This window comes from Tachysurus vachellii, chromosome 18, assembly GCF_030014155.1.
Source record: "Tachysurus vachellii isolate PV-2020 chromosome 18, HZAU_Pvac_v1, whole genome shotgun sequence".
Taxonomy (NCBI): domain Eukaryota; kingdom Metazoa; phylum Chordata; class Actinopteri; order Siluriformes; family Bagridae; genus Tachysurus; species Tachysurus vachellii.
Window position 1 is genome coordinate 11,665,506 of NC_083477.1, and position 8,746 is coordinate 11,674,251.

The following is an 8,746-nucleotide window of genomic DNA, read 5'->3' on the forward strand; positions in this document are numbered from 1 at the left end:
CTATGACATGCTCTCATCTATTATGTATGCACATCTGTGTTTGTGTGTGTGTGTTGTGTGTGTGTGTGTTTGTGTGTGTGTTTGTGTGTGTGTGGGGGTCTTTTTGTGGGGGCTAATGTATCCATCATTAAGGAAAGCCATGACATTTTTGCCCTTCCAGCTGTGCAAAATGATACCTGCATCTTTTAAACACACTTATGATCTGGTGAGAATGATAATTTAGCACTAAAGTGATTTACAGACAATGATGCTTTTCTTTATTTCTGTGACCTGGACTTTGAGGAGAATGAATAACATATGAATGAACTAAAGTGAAAACGTGTAGCTAATTTGTAGGCTGAGTTTGCTCTGAAGGATCACAAGGGGGCAGCATGAACATTAACTCTTACACTTGACTGTTCCCTGTGTGGTCCTCAGTCTCTTGATGAAAATCTCGAGGTTATTGTGTCCCTAGTGTTTAGGTTGTGTTTTTTCTATTCTTTGTTGTGTTACCTTCAGCATAGATTAAAGGCATGAGGCACATCATTGAATATAAAAGATTGTACAATACAACAAAACAGCAAAACGTTTACTTTGCCATATCTTGAACAATTAAAGGTGCATTAGTAAGAACAAGCCTTTGAATTATACTACAGCAGTGTCCATAAACGTATGAAATAAACTGGCTGTAGTTCAGAGTCTCTAGTTTTCTAAACTTGCCCTAGCTTGGCTTCTATAGCTGATCCTATGTTGTACCCAGTCACATGAATTGCTAACGTTTCTTTAACTCATTCTAACTGCCTGTTTATAATAAAGTTAAACACAGATTTTAACCTGGATCATCCTTTGCTAGCAAATCTGGAAAACTAGTTAACTAGCACCGTTTGTCTCATTCTACTAGTTATTTATTAATTATGCAAAATAAGAACATATAAGCCATATAACTAATTTAGCTATTGATCTCAACATTTTGTCTTGTTATAACATTCATTTAAATACCTTAATTACCTTTATCTACTTCTTCCTTTTATTACTTTTCTCTTACAACAACAACAAACAACAACAACAACAGCAACTTGAGCATGTGTGCTGATACAGGAGCCATGTTCACTTTTCTGAGAAAAAGAATGGGGTCATGTTTGTAACATGACTGACAGGATGGGTGTGTAAGCTTTTCTCTTTTTGTGTCAGGCTTACAACAATTATTTTACTAATGTTTTCTACATACATGAATTTCTTTATAGTCAGAAGAATATAAAAAAACATTGTGCTTTAAAGAGCACATATGAGGCAGCATAACAGTGCTGGGAAAGAGAAAAGGAGATATAAAGAGAAACACATTCCACAGTGATCAGTGTGTCTGGGTGGAAAGGTCTGTCTCATTTTCTGGCAGGTCAGTGGGATTTTCAGCCTCGGCTCAGAGCCAGCTGCGACCTTCCAGCAATGAGAGGCCCTGAATGGGCAACCACTTAACAGCCAACGCCCGAGTCAGGCTAACAAGTTCATTCACATACCCTCTAGTCTGGAGAGACTATAAATCATTCCAAAGTTTGCATATTCTAAAAGTGGATCTGGAGCATAGTTAAATATAGTTACACCTGAAGACATTCATAGGGATTGAGTTCAGAAGTCGAGGGTTTAGAAGTCAGAGCTGTTTAACAGTACTGTCTTTGTTCCTTCACAGACAAACTATCATCCACTGATTAAGAGGCCCTCCTTTACTGTTGAATATGTCTTTACTGGGACTTTTCAGAGGCAGCACTACATTCAGGTTCCTTGATCATTACTCACCGCTAGGCAGAGCACCCACGTGGAGTTTATAAGGCATGGTAGCATTTTAGTATGATTTCCACATTATTGCTGTATTGCTGCTGTAGGAAGTCATTATACGTGTATCGGTTCCAGATATTTATATCTCTCCTGCAATCGGTGGAAAGTTTTGTTATGTTCTAATGCACATTTTATTCAGATACCAGCCCTTTTTCAGAGGTGTGTGTGTATGAAAACATATACATAATTGGCTGTCAGTAAACCATGCAATTACACTGAGTAGATAACTTGGCTTAAATGTCCTGTTATGCTGCCCTATTAAATTTGCACTTTATCACACACGCACATATATATTACATGTGCACACACACACACACACACACACACATACACACACAGACACACACATCAGCACCACACACATTGCTGTTACATATTTCACACTAAATTTCGAAATACTGCACACACTCTCACTTACATACTAAATGTAACACTCCCTCTGAATAAGATCAGCTTCCACTTTTGTGAACGTGTGAATGTGCCTGTACAACTTATGCGTTTAGATTTCATACTACATATCAGATCAGATCATATAAAGATCAAGATCAGATCAGATTCAGTGTTATTGTCTTTATGCACTGTACACATACAAAGACAGTGAGATACAGTTCGCTTCTGACCAGAGGTGTAAATACAGATGATATAAATTTGACAAAAAAGTAAAGCGCAAGATTATGGATAACAGAAGCAGCTGTAAACAGTTAAGCTGCAATATAAGTGTGTGTAAGAGGGTGTGTGAATTGAGTCATATCACACATCATATAGGAACTGAGATAGATAAGTAAGGTTTCCTCCTTACAAAATATTCCACACAGAAACTTTCACAAACCTGTGTGTGTTCCGTGGGCAAAAAAGACACAGCTACAGTACAGATAATAAGCAAAGATGTACAAATGAGCAACTCTGATTCATGTATCTAGCTAATACAACTCATGTGAGTTCTAATAATCTACAGTATGAGTATATGTGGTTCATTCAGAGTGGCATACAGTAGATCATTACTCTCAGCTAATTGTGTATAAATCCAGCATTTATATAATAGACAGTGTTGTTATAGGGCACGCAATCAGTGTCCAGGTCAATCTGGTAAATGAGCAGTACATCCAGATATTTTTAGGCTTCAAAGCCTTGCTGGCATTCCATAGATGTTACTCCATATTGGCAGGAAGCAGAAATTCTTCAAAAGACCTGTAGTGTTAAAAGTGGCTTGGTCTGGAAATAAATGATATCTCTTGTGTTTAACTTAACTACAAAGCACAGCAAGGACTATCACAGCTAATAGAGTTGACAGAACACTAACAGAACACTCACTAATACTTTTGACCTAAGAAATTCAGGCTGGAAAGTTGTTAATGCAATATCTTTAAAATATGGTGTAATGGTGTTTGCCTCACAAAGTTCTTACAACATTATTCACACAACATTTCTAGTTAGACAAAAACTGCTCCAGAAAAAGGTTATTAAACCATTCTGGTTCAGAAGACATTTTGTTTTTGTTGAAATTTTAGGTGCTGACATCAGAATAATTTATGGACTTGCAACAGCAAAAATTATCAGAATTATTTGGATAGGTCTCTAAGGTCTTTATGACAAGATTCACATGAGATCATGCTAAATTCTGTTGTTTAGTAGACATCCTGAGTCTTGTCTTTAATATGGCTGCCATTTCAGTCGCCACAGTTTACGGCAGCAACGGAGTAAATGATCGTATTTACCTGTATATAGATATGTTAGAATGTTAACTACAAAATAAGAATGTTAACTACAATTTTAAAAAGGTTTTAGCAAACGGTAAATTTACATCTGTAAACACATTTAGTCTCGAGTAGTGGACAAATAGACAAGACCTCTGTTTTTCAGCTTGCTTTTGCTCTGAATTCAGAAGAAAGATATTTTGCTCAGAATTGTTGAGAGGAACTCAGATATTGAGTTGTTAGGAGTTGCTAGCAGCACAAGAAGATAAAAAGAAATAGATCAGTTGTGTTCAGTTTTGGGTCAGTCATAAACTGTAATATCTAGTGTTCTGAGGTTAATTCATTTAGTACAGTGGATTATACAAGGAAATTCTATTTTATTTTATTTTAAATGCTAAGCCTTTTTATAGTTTCGGCTGCAGAAAATGAAGTCTATGAATTAATCTGTCCGTCCTTTTATTTTCTGTATCATTTATCCTACAAAGAGTCACAGAGAACCTGGAGTTTATTCTAGAGGACTCAACGCACATGGGGCACAATCTCACATACTCACACACCCATTCAGACAGAACAAGCAATTATAGATGGCAATTAGTTTACAGTGCATATCATTTGACTGGGGAAAAAGACAGATGCAAGAAAATATTGAGGGACATCAAGCTGTACAAGAAAATATACACTCTGTACATTGATCCTTTTTTTTTGGACCCGATTACTACTAACAGCTGGATTTAAGTAAGATCACCATGACTTTGAGAAATGTATAAAGATGAAGCAGTATTATGATTTCAAAGTGAAGAAATGATTGATCAAACACTGGGTGTTAGAAGTCAACAAGGCAAGGAAGGAAGAGTCCTGTTGAGTCACAGACCAAAGAGAGTCTCTGAAAATATAAAGCTCTGTCTTTGCCAAAGACCGTGGAGGCAAACAAAGCAGTAAAAACGCCTGAAAAAGGTGTAACAAATGATAAATATGTTTCCAGTCAGAAGAACATCCTTGAATACCATTCATGAAACCTTACGCAAATACACAAATTACTTAGTCACATCAAATGTTATTTGAATGAACTTCAACATCAAAACCAACCAAACAAAAAAAAACCTTTAAATATAAAAACATTTTTTTTTCCTGCCAGGTTTCAGGAGGATATTAGAACAGCAACAGTTTGGTCCTAAATGCCAATAACACAAAAGACCTCATTGTTGGTTTAAAGAAGAACTGTGTCACAGTGACTGGAGATGATTCAAATTGAATTCCTCCTGCATGACAGATCTCTGAAAACATACAAAGGTTGCAGGGAAAACCCCAGCTGCAATAAATACTTGTCTATACTAATGTAGATTTATATCCTAAGTGACCTACACGTGTGATAAGATTTAAGTGGTTCTTTGGTGATCTTGAGATTTAATCGTACATCCGTTCACTTGTTGACACGGCACTTACATAAAAGAACAATGAAAAAGGAAAACATTTTTGCCTGAAACATCTGGAAACAAACATTTTTAAAAATGCACTTTTTGTTTTCTTTTTACTTTCTTCTTAGTACCTTCTGTAAGTAGGCTAGAGGTAGAGAAGAAGAAAAAAAAACTTTTTGCTGGGTCACAGACTGTAAAAAAAAAAAAAAAAAAGAACAAAACAACATATTATGTGGACCACCAACATTCGCCCAATCAGGACATGCGTTAAGTGTTAGTGATGGAAAATCATCATTTCTTCAGTGAGTCAGATCATCTGGTTTGACTCACCAATAACTTTTTTGGCTCCAATAAATAGCGTATTGCCATTTTTTCTGAACCACTGATTGTTCTTCTTTCTTCGTTTTAAATTAAATGCAGAAGTATATAACAAAAAAATAACAAAAAGACAGAAAAAAATAAAAAACATACGACTCATTTAACCAACTCTCAACATTCACCTGAAAGAGCTTTCTCAGTTGATCCATCCATTTGTGAAAGATGTCACTATTAGATGTTTCCCAGCAGAGCTAAAGAGTCAATTACTATTTGCTGGTCTGCTAATTAAGTCGCAGTCATTTTAATTTTATATTTAAAATACCATAAAATGTATTAATCACATTATTTACATATCAATTCTCACTGTAGCCTCAGATTCCTCTTCTTAATCTTGATGTGGTTTTCTGCTGTTTTAGCTCATCTGCTTCAAGTTCCAAAATGTGTGTTCTGAGATGCTTTTCTGCTCACCACAGTTGGAATGAGTGGTAATTTGAGTTACCAGAGATTTCTTATCAGCTCAAACAAGTCGAGCCATTCTGCTCTGGCGTCTCTCATTAACAAGGTGGATGCAGGACTCACGCTTTTTAAACCGTTCTGACTAAAATTATGTTAAAATCCCAAGAGATCAGAACCAGCTAATCTGGCACCAACAAGCATGTCATGACCTGCGATGCCAAGTTACTGAGATTAGAAGTTAATATTTTGGAAATTCTGACTACTGCAATAACATTATGGTTTAAAAAAAGGTCTCTCCTGTATTGTATTGATTGTACAGATTTAAGTAGCTAACTTGTCTATGCAACAAAAAAAAAAAAAAAAAAAAAAAAAAAAAACCCAACCACCACACCCTCCGTGGATGAATACTGTACATATCTAGGTGAATCAGGTTGGTGATGAATCATTAACATTATTATAGGCTACTTATGAAATAACAAAAATATTTGATATTTGCCTAATTTGACTCTATATAATGACACTAAATAATGAAAATAATCCTTGCTAATCACTTCTCCGTTCCTTCCTTTACAGAGGAATGTGTTGTGTTCTGTGGCAGCTTGTGCATGTGATGTGATTAGATGAGAGTGTGCATGTGAGGCACATAGTGCATGGCTGCAGCCAGAAGCTTCTTGACCCCTTACAGTACATGTCCTAGTGCATGCGTGACTCATAAACTGTAGCTGATTGCGTTACTCTCACACGCTTCCTGCTAGCACATGGCTTGAGGAGAACACAGATTCCATTTTCACGTGGTGCTCTCTCGCTCTCTTTTCCACCACATGATCTTTAAGAATGAACATACTGTAACAATGTACTTTCCTTTTTCTAAACAGGTGCTGTTCATCCAGGCCAGAAATGCACCAGTGATTTCTGTCTTTACTTTACTTTACTTTACTGTCTTAACAGTAAATCATGGATCATCATGCTGTCTTCTATCACTTATAGAAAAGAACAACAACAAAAGGAGCGGCAAAAACAACGTGGCATCAATCAAATATCTTTATTAAAAAAAACAACAAAAAAGTCTCTCTCTCTCTCTCTCTCTCTCTCTCTCTCTCTCTCTCTCTCTCTCTCTCGTGCTCTCACTTACTTTTAGGAAATTTTAATGACTCCATTGCAATCATTTTTCTGTTGACAATATTTTCTTCTGTGTTCAAGCCCTTAAGTTAAATAAAAACATAAAAGGTTTTCTAATGTTTTCTCATTGTGTCATCTCTAATTACTGTGGTCCCAGTGCTTCATGGGAAGCTGTGTGCTTTGGCTAGATAACAGGTTGAGGTCATGGCTTCTCTTTGCTTGTTGTGTTGTGGAAGCCCACTGTCTGTTTAGGAGGTTCCCTTCTGTTAATTCTAAAATCCTAGATTGACCCCATTCTCAACGTGAATCCAGACGTACGTGGATCTTTATCTGCTTCATCTTTATCTTCTTTGTCTAAATTCTCATTTCTTAACATTCTGAAAAAATGTCTAGGACATTTAAGCATATATAACCAAGGTATGAGAAAAATAGTAAAAATTTCAGTTGTATTTCGGTAATTCTGAATAGTTTCTGAACAAAAACAAACAAACAAACAAATAAACATACAAACAAAAATATACTGTATCGAAACCTGTTATAAAAAGATAACTTTACATGTCAGCTGAAACAAATTGACAGATTAAATAGTTTGCATTGTTGAACAGAGTTAAAGCAGAATTATTTTTTCTAGGTTGTTACTTCTGACAAACCAGTACTATAGTAACTAAAGTCTGGCTGCTGACTGTAAAAACAGAATGAATAAAAGCAGACCTGGCATTATAGCAGCTTAAAGCCGGACGCTTTTAACTGATAATCTAAAGCGCATTACTCATGGTAAATTGTAACAGATAAACTATTACAAGCAGCGATACTCAGGTTGTGATATTACTGGTTATTACCAACACAAATCCTGCTATTCAGGAGAGTAATTGAATTACAGGTTAATGAAATAATATAGTCACAAAGCAATTTAAAAACAAAAACTGCCCAATCCAGCAATGCAGCCTTCTGACATTCCTGTTGTGTTTTTTCCTCCACAGCTCTGCCCTTGGCACAGTTTCTAGATTTTACGTAACTGCGCTGGCCTCAGACTGTGTTACACTGACACGTTTACCTCCTGCTGCATGTGAACTCACTGTCACATGGCGACGTTCTCGCCTCCCTCCTCTCCTCCCTCCCCTCCTCCCTCCTTCCCTCCCTTCTTCCATCTCTGCTTCCCTCCCACCCTCAGGTGCTTAGGCTAAGGCAAAAGAAAACATAGATAGAAAAACATAGACAGGACGTAAAGCATCAGGTAGTGTTGTTGTGTCCATCAAAAATTGTGTTTGTTCTTTGTTTCACCAGTGACATAATGTACCACTCTCACATTACAGTACCTGCTTGTGTTTATAGTAATTGCTTTGTAGTGGGAACAGATGTGATTTCCAGATGTTCTCATAAGTACTTTTATTTATTTTTAATTACAACGTCTGTTGTTCAGCTGCAATCTTCAGCTACCTCTTCAATAACAAAAACATAAAGTGAAGAATTTACAGACTCCTTCGATCCAAAACGACACAAGCTGGTCTAACCCTTGTATGGTGTTGGTATATTTGTTACTCAGTCGGTGTTCGTGGGTCTGGTGGACTTGCTGCATTTTTGGATTTTTAATTCAACACAATCAAAAATTTTATGTTAAAATACTCTACAGATATTTACTTCATCCCAATTACAAGCAATATAAACAGCATATATGGTTAATATTTGCCCTTTACAATTATTACATCACATTTTTTAATTAAAGTGCTGCTCGTTTTTTGTTGTTTTTTAATAAAATGTAATAAAAAAAAGAAAATCAAATTTAATCAAGTTATGAGTGGAAAAAAAATCAACAAATTTACAAGGAAGTTTATGATGTTTATGAATATGGGTCCCACAGACCCGAACAACATACTGTACAAGGGTTAAAAAGGAAACTATTCAGTCTACAGTCTACTGACTTAATATACATTTACC